This window comes from Tenrec ecaudatus, chromosome 11 (genome assembly GCF_050624435.1).
Source record: "Tenrec ecaudatus isolate mTenEca1 chromosome 11, mTenEca1.hap1, whole genome shotgun sequence".
Classification (NCBI taxonomy): Eukaryota; Metazoa; Chordata; class Mammalia; order Afrosoricida; family Tenrecidae; genus Tenrec; species Tenrec ecaudatus.
The window spans coordinates 122,512,134-122,525,216 of record NC_134540.1 but is presented as its reverse complement, the minus strand read 5'-3'; positions in this window follow the sequence as shown (position 1 = coordinate 122,525,216).

The window sequence follows — 13,083 nt, the reverse complement described above, 5'->3', positions numbered from 1 at the left end:
TCCCTAAGCCGAATGGCTGGGACGCCCCAGGCCTGGGGCTCCCAAAGCCGAAGTGCTGGGGCACCCCAGGCGTGGGGTTCCCAAAACCAAAGGGCTTGGGCGCCCCAGGCCTGGGGCTCCCAAAACCTAAGGTCTAGGGTGCCCCAGGCCTGGGGCTCCCAATGCCTAAGGGCTGGGGCTCCCATGTCCTGGGGCTCCCAAAGCCTAAGGGCTGGCGTGCCCTAGGCCTGAGGCTCCCAAAGCCTAAGGGCTGGGGCTTCGCAGGCCTTGGGCTCCCTAAGCCTAAAGGCTGGGGAGTCCCAGGCTTGGGGCTCCCTAAGCCGAAGGGCTAGGACGCAGCAGGCCTGGGGCTCCCATAACCGAAGGGCTGGGGCGCCCCAGGTCTGGGTCTCCCTAAGCCGAAGGGGAGGGGCCCCCTAGGCCTGGTGCGCACAAAGCCTAAGGGCTGTGGCGCCCCAGGCCTGGGGCTCCCTAAGCCTAAGGGCTGGGCACATCAGGGCTGGGGCTCCTAAAGCCTAAGGGCTGGGGCTTCGCAGCCCTAGGGCTCCCTAAGCCTAAGGGCTGGGGCGCCCCTGGCCTGGGGCTCCCAAAGCCTAAGAGTTGGGGCGCCACAGGCCTGGGCTTCCATAAGCCTAAAGGCTGGAGCGCCCCTGGCCTGGGGCTCATAAACCCTAAGGGCTGTGGCGCCCCAGGCCTGGGGCTCCCTAAGCCTAAGGGTTGGGGCGCATCAGGGCTGGGGCTCCTAAAGCTTAAGGGCTGGGGCTTCGCAGCCCTTGGGCTCCATAAGCCTAAGGGCTGGGGCGCCCCTGGCCTGGGGCTCCCAAAACCTAAGGGTTGGGGCGCCCCGGGCCTGGGCCTCCATAAGCCTAAAGGCTGGAGCGCCCCAGGCCTGGGGCTCATAAAGCCTCAGGGCTGGGGCGCCCAAGGTCTGGCGCCCCCTAAGCCGAAGGGCTGGGGCGTCCCAGGCCATGGGCACCCTAAGCCTAAGGGCTGGGGCGCCAAAGGCCTAGGGCTCCCTAAGTCAAATGGCTGGGTCCCCCCAGGCCTGTGGTTCCCTAAGCCTAAGGGCTGGGGCGCCCAAGGCCGGGGGCTACCAAAGCCTAAGAGCTGGGGTGCACCAAGCCTGGGGCTCCCATTGCCGAAGGGCTGTGGCGCCCCAGGCCATGGGCTTCCTAAGCCTAAGGGCTGGGGCATCCCAGGCCTGGGGCTCCCTTAGCCAAAGGGGTGAGCCGTCCCAGGCCGGGGCTCCCTAAGCCGAAGGGCTGGGACGCCCCAGGCCTGGGGCTCCCAAAGCCGAAGAGCTGGGGCGCCCCAGGCCTGGGGATCCCAAAACCTAAGGTGTGTGGCGCCCCAGGTTTGTGGCACCAAAAGCCTAAGGGATTGGGCGCCCCAGGCCAGGGGCTACCAAAACATAATGACTGCGGCGCCCTAGGCCTGTGGCTCCCAAAGCATAAGGGCTCGGGCGCCCAAGTCCCGGGGCTCCCAAAGCCTAAGGGTTGGCGTGCCCTAGGCCTGGGGCTCCCTAAGCCAAAGGGAAGGGACGCCCCAGGCCTGGGGCTCCCAACGCCGAAGGGCTGGGGCACTCCAGGCCTGGGACTCCCAAAGCCTTAGGGTTTGGGCGCCCTAGGCCTGGGGCTCCCTAAGCCTAAGGGCTGGGGCGCCCCTGGCCTGGGGATCCCAAAACCTAAGGGGTGTGGCGCCCCAGGTTTGGGGCTCCCAAAGCCTAAGGCATTGGGCGCCCGAGGCCTGGGGCTCCCAAAGCCTAAGGGCTGGGGCGCCACGGGCCTGTGGCTCCCAAAACCTAAGGGCTAGGGCGCCCCAGGCCTGGGGCTCCCAAAACCTAAGGGCTGCGGCGCCCCAGGCCTGGGGCTCCCAAAGCCTAAAGGCTGGAGCGCCCAAGTCCTGGGGCTCCCAAAGCCTAAGGGCTGGGGCGCCCCTGGCCTGGGCCTCCAAAAGCTAAGGGCTGGTGCGCCACAGGCCTGGAGCTCCGAAAGCCTAAGGGCAGTCGCGCCCAATTCCTGGGGCTCCCATAGCGTAAGTGCTGGGGAGCCTCAGGCCAGGGGCTCTCAAAGCATAAAGCTTGGGGGCCTCAGGCCTGGGCTCCCAAAGCCAAAGGGCTGGGGCGCCCTAGGCCTGGCGCGCCCTAAGCCGAAGGGCTGGAGCACCCCAGGCCTGGGGCTCCCAAAGCCTAAGGGTTGGGGCGACCCAGGCCTGGGCCTCCATAAGCCTAAAGGCTGGAGCGCCCCAGGCCTGGGACTCATAAAGCCTAAGGGCTGGTGCGCCCAAGGCCTGGCGCCCCCTAAGCCGAAGGGCTGGGGCATCCCAGGCCATGGGCACCCTAAGCCTAAGGGCTGGGGCGCCCCAGGCCAGGGGCTCCCTAAGTCAAATGGCTGGGTCCCCCCAGGCCTGGGGTTCCCTAAGCCTAAGGGCTGGGGTGCCCCAGGCCGGGGGCTACCAAAGCCTAAGAGCTGGGGCGCACCAAGCCTGGGGCTCCCATAGCCGAAGGGCTGTGGCGCCCCAGGCCATGGGCTTCCTAAGCCTAAGGGCTGGGGCGTCCCAGGCTTGGGGCTCCCTTAGCCTAAGGGGTGGGCCGTCCCAGGCCGGGGCTCCCTAAGCCGAAGGGCTGGGACCCCCCAGGCCTGGGGCTCCCAAAGCCGAAGAGCTGGGGCGCCCCAGGCCTGGGGATCCCAAAACCTAAGGTGTGTGGCGCCCAAGGTTTGGGGCACCAAAAGCCTAAGGGATTGGGCGCCCCAGGCCTGGGGCTACCAAAACATAAGGACTGCGGCGCCCCAGGCCTGTGGCTCCCAAAGCATAAGGGCTCGGACGCCCAAGTCCCGGTGCTCCCAAAGCCTAAGGGTTGGCGTGCCCTAGGCCTGGGGCTCCCAAAGCCTAAGGGCTGGGGCTTCGCAGCCCTTGGGCTCCCTAAGCCTAAGAGCTGGGGCGCACAAGCCTGGGTATCCCAAAGCCGAAGGGCTGTGGCGCCCGAGGCCATGGGCTCCCTAAGCCTAAGGGCTGTGGTGTCCAAGGCCTGGGGCTCCCTAAGCCTAAGGGCTGGGGCGTCCCAGGCCTGGGGCTCCCTAAGCATAGGGGAAGGGACGCCCAAGGCCTGGGGCTCCCAACGCCGAAGGGCTGGGGCACTCCAGGCATGGGACTCCCAAAGCCTTAGTGTTTGGGCGCCCTAGGACTGGCGCTCCCTAAGCCTAAGGGCTGGGGCGCCCCTGACCTGGGTATCCCAAAACCTAAGGGGTGTGGCGCCCCAGGTTTGGGGCTCCCAAAGCCTAAGGGATTGGGCGCCCGAGGCCTGGGGCTCCCAAAGCCTAAGGGCTGGGGCACCCCGGGCCTGTGGCTCCCAAAACCTAAGGGCTAGGGAGCCCCAGGCCTGGGGCTCTCAAAACCTAAGGGCTGCGGCGCCCCAGGCCTGGGGCTCCCAAAGCCTAAGGGCTGGAGCGCCCAAGTCCTGGGGCTCCCAAAGCCTAAGGGCTGGGGCGCCCCAGGCCTGGGCCTCCAAAAGCTAAGGGCTGGTGCGCCACAGGCCTGGAGCTCCCAAAGCCTAAGGGCAGTCGCGCCCAATTCCTGGGGCTCCCAAAGCGTAAGTGCTGGGGAGCCTCAGGCCAGTGGCTCTCAAAGCCTAAAACTTGGGGGCCGCAGGCCTGGGCTCCCAAAGCCAAAGGGCTGGGGCGCCCTAGGCCTGGCGCACCCTAAGCCGAAGGGCTGGGGCGCCCCAGGCCTGGGGATCCCAAAACCTAAGGGCTGGGGCGCCGCAGGTTTGGGGCTCCCAAAGCCTAAGGGATTGGGCGCCCCTGGCCTGTGGCTCCCAAAGCCAAGGGCTGAGGCACCCCAGGCCTATGGCTCCCAAAACCTATGGGCTGGGCGCCCAAGGCCTGGGGCTCCCAAAACCTACGTGCTGCGGCGCCCCAGGCCTGGGGCTCCCAAAGCCTAAGGGCTGAGGCGCCCAAGTCCTGGTGCTCCCAAAGCCTACGGGCTGGTGTGCCCTAGGCCTGGGGCTTCCAAAGCCTAAGGGCTGGGGCGCCTCAGGCCTGGGGTTCCCAATGCATAAGGGCTGGGGCGCCCAGGCCTGGGGCTTCCAAAGCCTAAGGGCTGGGGCGCCGCAGGCCTGGGGCTCCCAAAGCCAAAGGGCTGGGGCATCCCAGGCCTGGGCCAGAAAAAGCTAAGGGCTGGTTCGCCACAGGCCTGAAGCTCCCAAAGCCTTACGGCAGTCGCGCCCAGGCCTGGTGCTCCCAAAGCCTAAGGGCTGGGGCGCCCCAGGCCTGGGGCTCCCAAAGCCTAAGGGCTGGGGCGCCCCAGGCCATGGGCACCCTAAGCCTAAGGGCTGGGGCGCCACAGGCCATGGGCTCCCTAAGCCCAAGGGCTGGGACGCCCCAGGCCTGGGGCTCCCAAAGCCTAAGGGCTGGGCCGCCTAAGTCCTGGGGCTCCCAAAGCCTAAGGGCTGGGACGCCCCAGGCCTGGGCTTCCAAATGAAAAGGACTGGTGCGCCACAGGCCTGGAGCTCCAAAAGCCTGAGGGCATTCGCGCCCCAGGCCTGGGGCTCACAAAGCCTAAGGGCTGGGGCGTCGTAAGCTTGGGCTCCCTAAGCCTACGGGCTGGGGCGCCCCAGACCTGGGGCACCCTAAGCCTAAAGGCTGGAGTGACCCAGGCCTGGGGCTCCCAAATCCTAAGAGCTGGGGCGCCCCAAGCCTGGGGCTCCCTAAGTCTAAGGGCTGGGTCCTCCCAGGTCTGGGGCTCCCTAAGCCTAAAGTCTGGGGCGCCCCAGGCCTGGGGCTACCAAAGTCTAATAGCTGGGGCGCAACAAGCTTGGGGCTCCCTAAGCCTAAGGGCTGGGACGCCCCAGGCCTGGGCTCCCTAAGCCGAAGACTGGGTCCCCCCAGGTTGGGGCTCCCTAAGCCTAAGGGCTGGGGCGCCCCAGGCCTGGGCCTCCCAAAGCCTAAGGGCTGGGGCGCCCCAGACCTGGGGCACCCTAATCCTAAAGGCTGGAGTGACCCAGGCCTGGGGCTCCCAAATCCTAAGAGCTGGGGCGCCCCAAGCCTGGGGCTCCCTAAGTCTAAGGGCTGGGTCCTCCCAGGCCTGGGGCTCCCTAAGCCTAAAGGCTGGAGCGCCCAAGTCCTGGGGCTCCCAAAGCCTAAGGGCTGGGGCGCCCCTGGCCTGGGCCTCCAAAAGCTAAGGGCTGGTGCGCCACAGGCCTGGAGCTCCGAAAGCCTAAGGGCAGTCGCGCCCAATTCCTGGGGCTCCCATAGCGTAAGTGCTGGGGAGCCTCAGGCCAGGGGCTCTCAAAGCATAAAGCTTGGGGGCCTCAGGCCTGGGCTCCCAAAGCCAAAGGGCTGGGGCGCCCTAGGCCTGGCGCGCCCTAAGCCGAAGGGCTGGAGCACCCCAGGCCTGGGGCTCCCAAAGCCTAAGGGTTGGGGCGACCCAGGCCTGGGCCTCCATAAGCCTAAAGGCTGGAGCGCCCCAGGCCTGGGACTCATAAAGCCTAAGGGCTGGTGCGCCCAAGGCCTGGCGCCCCCTAAGCCGAAGGGCTGGGGCATCCCAGGCCATGGGCACCCTAAGCCTAAGGGCTGGGGCGCCCCAGGCCAGGGGCTCCCTAAGTCAAATGGCTGGGTCCCCCCAGGCCTGGGGTTCCCTAAGCCTAAGGGCTGGGGTGCCCCAGGCCGGGGGCTACCAAAGCCTAAGAGCTGGGGCGCACCAAGCCTGGGGCTCCCATAGCCGAAGGGCTGTGGCGCCCCAGGCCATGGGCTTCCTAAGCCTAAGGGCTGGGGCGTCCCAGGCTTGGGGCTCCCTTAGCCTAAGGGGTGGGCCGTCCCAGGCCGGGGCTCCCTAAGCCGAAGGGCTGGGACCCCCCAGGCCTGGGGCTCCCAAAGCCGAAGAGCTGGGGCGCCCCAGGCCTGGGGATCCCAAAACCTAAGGTGTGTGGCGCCCAAGGTTTGGGGCACCAAAAGCCTAAGGGATTGGGCGCCCCAGGCCTGGGGCTACCAAAACATAAGGACTGCGGCGCCCCAGGCCTGTGGCTCCCAAAGCATAAGGGCTCGGACGCCCAAGTCCCGGTGCTCCCAAAGCCTAAGGGTTGGCGTGCCCTAGGCCTGGGGCTCCCAAAGCCTAAGGGCTGGGGCTTCGCAGCCCTTGGGCTCCCTAAGCCTAAGAGCTGGGGCGCACAAGCCTGGGTATCCCAAAGCCGAAGGGCTGTGGCGCCCGAGGCCATGGGCTCCCTAAGCCTAAGGGCTGTGGTGTCCAAGGCCTGGGGCTCCCTAAGCCTAAGGGCTGGGGCGTCCCAGGCCTGGGGCTCCCTAAGCATAGGGGAAGGGACGCCCAAGGCCTGGGGTTCCCAACGCCGAAGGGCTGGGGCACTCCAGGCATGGGACTCCCAAAGCCTTAGTGTTTGGGCGCCCTAGGACTGGCGCTCCCTAAGCCTAAGGGCTGGGGCGCCCCTGACCTGGGTATCCCAAAACCTAAGGGGTGTGGCGCCCCAGGTTTGGGGCTCCCAAAGCCTAAGGGATTGGGCGCCCGAGGCCTGGGGCTCCCAAAGCCTAAGGGCTGGGGCACCCCGGGCCTGTGGCTCCCAAAACCTAAGGGCTAGGGAGCCCCAGGCCTGGGGCTCTCAAAACCTAAGGGCTGCGGCGCCCCAGGCCTGGGGCTCCCAAAGCCTAAGGGCTGGAGCGCCCAAGTCCTGGGGCTCCCAAAGCCTAAGGGCTGGGGCGCCCCAGGCCTGGGCCTCCAAAAGCTAAGGGCTGGTGCGCCACAGGCCTGGAGCTCCCAAAGCCTAAGGGCAGTCGCGCCCAATTCCTGGGGCTCCCAAAGCGTAAGTGCTGGGGAGCCTCAGGCCAGTGGCTCTCAAAGCCTAAAACTTGGGGGCCGCAGGCCTGGGCTCCCAAAGCCAAAGGGCTGGGGCGCCCTAGGCCTGGCGCACCCTAAGCCGAAGGGCTGGGGCGCCCCAGGCCTGGGGATCCCAAAACCTAAGGGCTGGGGCGCCGCAGGTTTGGGGCTCCCAAAGCCTAAGGGATTGGGCGCCCCTGGCCTGTGGCTCCCAAAGCCAAGGGCTGAGGCACCCCAGGCCTATGGCTCCCAAAACCTATGGGCTGGGCGCCCAAGGCCTGGGGCTCCCAAAACCTACGTGCTGCGGCGCCCCAGGCCTGGGGCTCCCAAAGCCTAAGGGCTGAGGCGCCCAAGTCCTGGTGCTCCCAAAGCCTACGGGCTGGTGTGCCCTAGGCCTGGGGCTTCCAAAGCCTAAGGGCTGGGGCGCCTCAGGCCTGGGGTTCCCAATGCATAAGGGCTGGGGCGCCCAGGCCTGGGGCTTCCAAAGCCTAAGGGCTGGGGCGCCGCAGGCCTGGGGCTCCCAAAGCCAAAGGGCTGGGGCATCCCAGGCCTGGGCCAGAAAAAGCTAAGGGCTGGTTCGCCACAGGCCTGAAGCTCCCAAAGCCTTACGGCAGTCGCGCCCAGGCCTGGTGCTCCCAAAGCCTAAGGGCTGGGGCGCCCCAGGCCTGGGGCTCCCAAAGCCTAAGGGCTGGGGCGCCCCAGGCCATGGGCACCCTAAGCCTAAGGGCTGGGGCGCCACAGGCCATGGGCTCCCTAAGCCCAAGGGCTGGGACGCCCCAGGCCTGGGGTTCCCAAAGCCTAAGGGCTGGGGCGCCACAGGCCTGCGGCTCCCTAAGCCCAAGGGCTGGGACGCCCCAGGCCTGGGGCTCCCTAAGCCTAAGGGCTGGGGCGCCCCAGGCCTGGGCCTCCCTAAGCCTAAAGGCTGGAGCGCCTCAGGCCTGGGGCTCCCAAAGCCTAAGGGCTGTGGCGCCCCAGGCCTGGGGCTCCCAAAGCCTAAGGGCTGGGCCGCCTAAGTCCTGGGGCTCCCAAAGCCTAAGGGCTGGGACGCCCCAGGCCTGGGCTTCCAAATGAAAAGGACTGGTGCGCCACAGGCCTGGAGCTCCAAAAGCCTGAGGGCATTCGCGCCCCAGGCCTGGGGCTCACAAAGCCTAAGGGCTGGGGCGTCGTAAGCTTGGGCTCCCTAAGCCTACGGGCTGGGGCGCCCCAGACCTGGGGCACCCTAAGCCTAAAGGCTGGAGTGACCCAGGCCTGGGGCTCCCAAATCCTAAGAGCTGGGGCGCCCCAAGCCTGGGGCTCCCTAAGTCTAAGGGCTGGGTCCTCCCAGGTCTGGGGCTCCCTAAGCCTAAAGTCTGGGGCGCCCCAGGCCTGGGGCTACCAAAGTCTAATAGCTGGGGCGCAACAAGCTTGGGGCTCCCTAAGCCTAAGGGCTGGGACGCCCCAGGCCTGGGCTCCCTAAGCCGAAGACTGGGTCCCCCCAGGTTGGGGCTCCCTAAGCCTAAGGGCTGGGGCGCCCCAGGCCTGGGCCTCCCAAAGCCTAAGGGCTGGGGCGCCCCAGACCTGGGGCACCCTAATCCTAAAGGCTGGAGTGACCCAGGCCTGGGGCTCCCAAATCCTAAGAGCTGGGGCGCCCCAAGCCTGGGGCTCCCTAAGTCTAAGGGCTGGGTCCTCCCAGGTCTGGGGCTCCCTAAGCCTAAAGGCTGGGGCGCCCCAGGCCTGGGGCTACCAAAGTCTAATAGCTGGGGCGCAACAAGCTTGGGGCTCCCTAAGCCTAAGGGCTGGGACGCCCCAGGCCTGGGCTCCCTAAGCCGAAGACTGGGTCCCCCCAGGTTGGGGCTCCCTAAGCCTAAGGGCTGGGGCGCCCCAGGCCTGGGGCTACCAAAGCTGAAGAGCTGGGGCGAACCAAGCGTGGGTCTCCCAAAGCCGAAGGGCTGTGGCGCCCCAGGCCATGGCCTCCCTAAGCCTAAGGGCTGGGGTGTCCCTGGCCTGGGGCTCCCTAAGCCTAAAGGCTGGGGCGTCCCAGGCCTGGGGTTCCCTAATCCGAAGGGATGGGACGCAGCAGGCCTGGGGCTCCCAAAGCCAAAGGGCTGGGGCGCCCCAGGCCTGGGGCTCCCTAAGCCGAAGGCCTGGGGCACCCTAGGCCTGGTGCGCCCAAAGCCTAAGGGCTGGGGCGCCCCAGGCCTGGGTCTCCCTAAGCCTAAGGGCTGGGGCGCATGATGCCTGGGGCTCCCAAAGCCTAAGGGCTGGGGCTTCGCAGCCCTTGGGCTCCCTAAGCCTAAGGGCTGATGCGCCCCAGGCCTGCGGCTCCCAAAGCCTAAGGGTTGGGGCGCCCCAGGCCTGAGCCTCCCTAAGCCTAAAGGCTGTAGCCCCCCAGGCCTGCGGCTTATAAAGCATAAGGGATGGGGCGCCCTAGGCTTGGTGCGCCCTAAGCCGAAGGGCTGGGCGTCCCAGGCCATGGACACCCTAAGCCTAAAGGCTGGGGCGCCCCAGGCCTGGGGCTCCCTAAGCCAAAGGGTTGGGTCCCCCCAGGCTTGGGGTTCCCTAAGCCTAAGGTCTGGGTCGCCCCAGGCTGGGGGCTACCAAAGCCTAAGAGCTGGGGCGCACCAAGCCTGGGGCTCCCAAAGCCAAAGGGCTGTGGTGCCCCAGGCCGTGGGCTCCCAAAGCCTAAGGGCTGGGGCGTCCCTGGCATGGGGCTCCCTTAGCCTAAGGCTTGGGGCGTCCCAGGCCTGGGGCTCCCTAAGCCAAAGGGCTGGGACGCCCCAGGCCTGGGGCTCCCAAAGCCGAAGGGCTGGGTCACCCCAGGCATGGGGCTACCAAAGCCTAAGGGCTGGGGAGCCCTAGGCCTGGCGCGCCCTAAGCCTAAGGGCTGGGGCGCCCCAGGCCTGGGGATCCCAAAACCTAAGGTGTGTGGCGCCCCAGGTTTGGGGCTCCAAAAGCCTAAGGGATTGGGCGCCCCAGGCCTGGGGCTCCCAAAAGCAAAGGGCTGGGGCGCCCCAGGCCTGGGGCTCCCAAAACCTAAGGGCTGCGGTGCCCCAGGCCTGGGGCTCCCAAAGCCTAAGGGCTGGCGTGCCCTAGGCCTGGGGCTCCTAAAGCCTAAGGGCTGGGGCTTCGCAGGCCTTGGGCTCCCTAAGCCTAAGGGCTGGGGCGCCCCTGGCCTGGGGCTCCCAAAGATTAAGGGTTGGGGCGCCCCAGGACTGGGCCTCCATAAGCCTAAAGGCTGGAGCGCCCCAGGCCTGGGGCTCATAAAGCCTAAGGGCTCTGGCGCCCCAGGCCTGGGGCTCCCTAAGCCTAAGGGCTGGGGCGCATCAGGGCTGGGGCTCCTAAAACCTAAGGGCTGGGGCTTCGCAGCCCTTGGGCTCCCTAAGCCTAAGGGCTGGGGTGCCCCTGCCCTGGGGCTCCCAAAGCCTAATGGTAGGGGCGCCCCAGGCCTGGGCCTCCATAAGCCTAAAGGCTGGAGCGCCCCAGGCCTGGGGCTCATAAAGCCTAAGGGCTGGGGCGCCCAAGGCCTGGCGCCCCCTAAGCCGAAGGGCTGGAGCGCCCCAGGCCTGGGGCTCATAAAGCCTAAGGGCTCTGGCGTCCCAGGCCTGTGGTTCCCTAAGCCTAAGGGCTGGGGCGCCCAAGGCCGGGGGCTACCAAAGCCTAAGAGCTGGGGCGCACCAAGTCTGGGGCTCCCATAGCCGAAGGGCTGTGGCGCCCCAGGCCATGGGCACCCTAAGCCTAAGGGCTGGGGCGTCCCAGGCCTGGGGCTCCCTTAGCCTAAGGGGTGGGCCGTCCCAGGCCAGGGCTCCCTAAGCCGAAGGGCTGGGACCCCCCTGGCCTGGGGCTCCCAAAGACGAAGAGCTGGGGTGCCCCAGGCCTGGGGATCCCAAAACCTAAGGTGTGTGGCGCCCCACGTTTGGGGCACCAAAAGCATAATGGATTGGGCTCCCCAGGCCTGGGGCTACCAAAAAATAAGGACTGCGGCGCCCCAGGCCTGTGGCTCCCAAAGCATAAGGGCTGGGGCGCCTAAGTCCCGCGGCTCCCAAAGCCTAACGGTTGGCGTGCCCTAGGCCTGGGGATCCCAAAGCCTAAAGGCTGGGGCTTCGCAGCCCTTGGGCTACCTAAGCCTAAGAGCTGGGGCGCACCAAGCCTGGGGATCCCAAAGCCGAAGGGCTGTGGCGCCCCAGGCCATGGGCTCCCTAAGCCTAAGGGCTGGGACGTCCAAGGCCTGGGGCTCCCTAAGCCTAAGGGCTGGGGCGTCCCAGGCCTGGGGCTCCCTAAGCCGAAGGGAAGGGATGCCCCAGGCCTGGGGCTCCCAACGCCGAAGGGCTGGGGCACTCCAGGCCTGGGACTCCCAAAGCCTTAGGGTTTGGGCGCCCTAGGCCTGGCGCTCCCTAAGCCTAAGGGCTGGGGCGCCCCTGGCCTGGGGATCCCAAAACCTAAGGGGTGTGGCGTCCCAGGTTTGGGGCTCCCAAAGCCTAAGGGATTGGACGCCCTGGGCCTGTGGCTCCCAAAACCTAAGGGCTAGGGCGCCCCAGGCCTGGGGCTCCCAAAACCTAAGGGCTGCGGCGCCCCAGGCCTGGGGCTCCCAAAGCCTAAGGGCTGGAGCGCACAAGTCCTGGGACTCCCAAAGTCTAACGGCTGGGGCGCCCCAGGCCTGGGCCTCCAAAAGCTAAAGGCGGGTGCGCCACAGGCCTGGAGCTCCCAAAGCCTAAGGGCAGTCGCGCCCAATTCCTGGGACTCCCAAAGCGTAAGTGCTGGGGAGCCTCAGGCCAGGGCTCTCAAAGCCTATAGCTTGGGGGCCGCAGGCCTGGGCTCCCAAAGCCAAAGGGCTGGGGCGCCCTAGGCCTGGCGCGCCCTAAGCCGAAGGGCTAGGGCACCCCAGGCCTGGGGCTCCCAAAGCCTAAGGGCTAGGGCGCCCTAGGCCAGGCTCGCACTAAGCCGAAGGTCTGGGGCGCCCCAGGCCTGGGGCTCCCAAAGCCTAAGGGCTGGGGCGCCCTAGGCCTGGCGCACCCTAAGCCGAAGGGTTGGGGCGCCCCAGGCCTGGGGATCCCAAAACCTAAGGGCTGGGGCGCCCCAGGTTTGGGGCTCCCAAAGCCTAAGGGATTGGGCGCCCCTGGCCTGTCCCTCCCAAAGCCTAGGGCTGGGGCACCCCAGGCCTGTGGCTCCCAAAACGTATGGGCTGGGCGCCCAAGGCCTGGGGCTCCCAAAACCTAAGTGCTGCGGCGCCCCAGGCCTGGGGCTCCCAAAGCCTAAGGGCTGGGGCGCCCAAGTCCTGGTGCTCCCAAAGCCTAAGGGCTGGCGTGCCCTAGGCCTGGGGCTTCCAAAGCCTAAGGACTGGGGCGCCTCAGGCCTGGGGTTCCCAATGCATAAGGGCTGGGGCGCCCAGGACTGGGACTTCCAAAGCCTAAGGGCTGGGGCGCCCCAGGCCTGGGGCTCCCAAAGCCTAAGGGCTGGGGCATCCCAGGCCTGGGCCTCCAAAAGCTAAGGGCTGGGTCGCCCCAGGCCTGGGGCTCCCAAAGCCTAAGGGCTGGGGCGCCCCAGGCCTGGGGCTCCCAAAGCCTAAGGGCTGGGGCTTCGCAGCCCTTGGGCTTCCCAATCCTAAGAGCTGGGGTCCACCAAGCCTTTGGCTCCCAAAGCCGAAGGGCTGTGGCGCCCCAGGCCATGGGATCCCTAAGCCTAAGGGCTGGGGTGGCCAAGGCCTGGGGCTCCCTAAGCCTAAGGGCTAGGGCGTCCCAGGCCTGGGGCTCCCTAAGCCTAAGGGCTGGGGCGCCCCTGGCCTGGGGATCCCAAAAACTAAGGGGTGTGGCACCCCAGGTTTGGGGCTCCCAAAGCCTAAGGGATTGGGCGCCCGAGGCCTGGGGCTCCCTAAGCCTAAGGGCTGGGGCGTCCCAGGCCTGGGGCTCCCTAAGCCGAAGGGAAGGGACGCCCCAGGCCTGGGGCTACCAACGCCGAAGGGCTGGGGCACCCCAGGCCTGGGGCTCCCAAAGCCTTAGGGTTTGGGCGCCCTAGGCCTGGCGCGCCCTAAGCCTAAGGGCTGGGGCGCCCCTGGCTTGGGGATCCTAAAACCTAAGGGGTATAGCGCCCCAGGTTTGGGGCTCCCAAAGCCTAAGGGATTGGGTGCTCGAGGCCTGGGGCTCCCAAAGCCTAAGGGCTGGGGCGCCCCGGGCCTGTGGTCCCAAAACCTAAGGGCTAGGGCGCCCCAGGCCTGGGGCTCCCAAAACCTAAGGGCTGCGGCGCCCCAGGCCTGAGGCTCCCATAGCCTAAGGGCTGGAGCGCCCATGT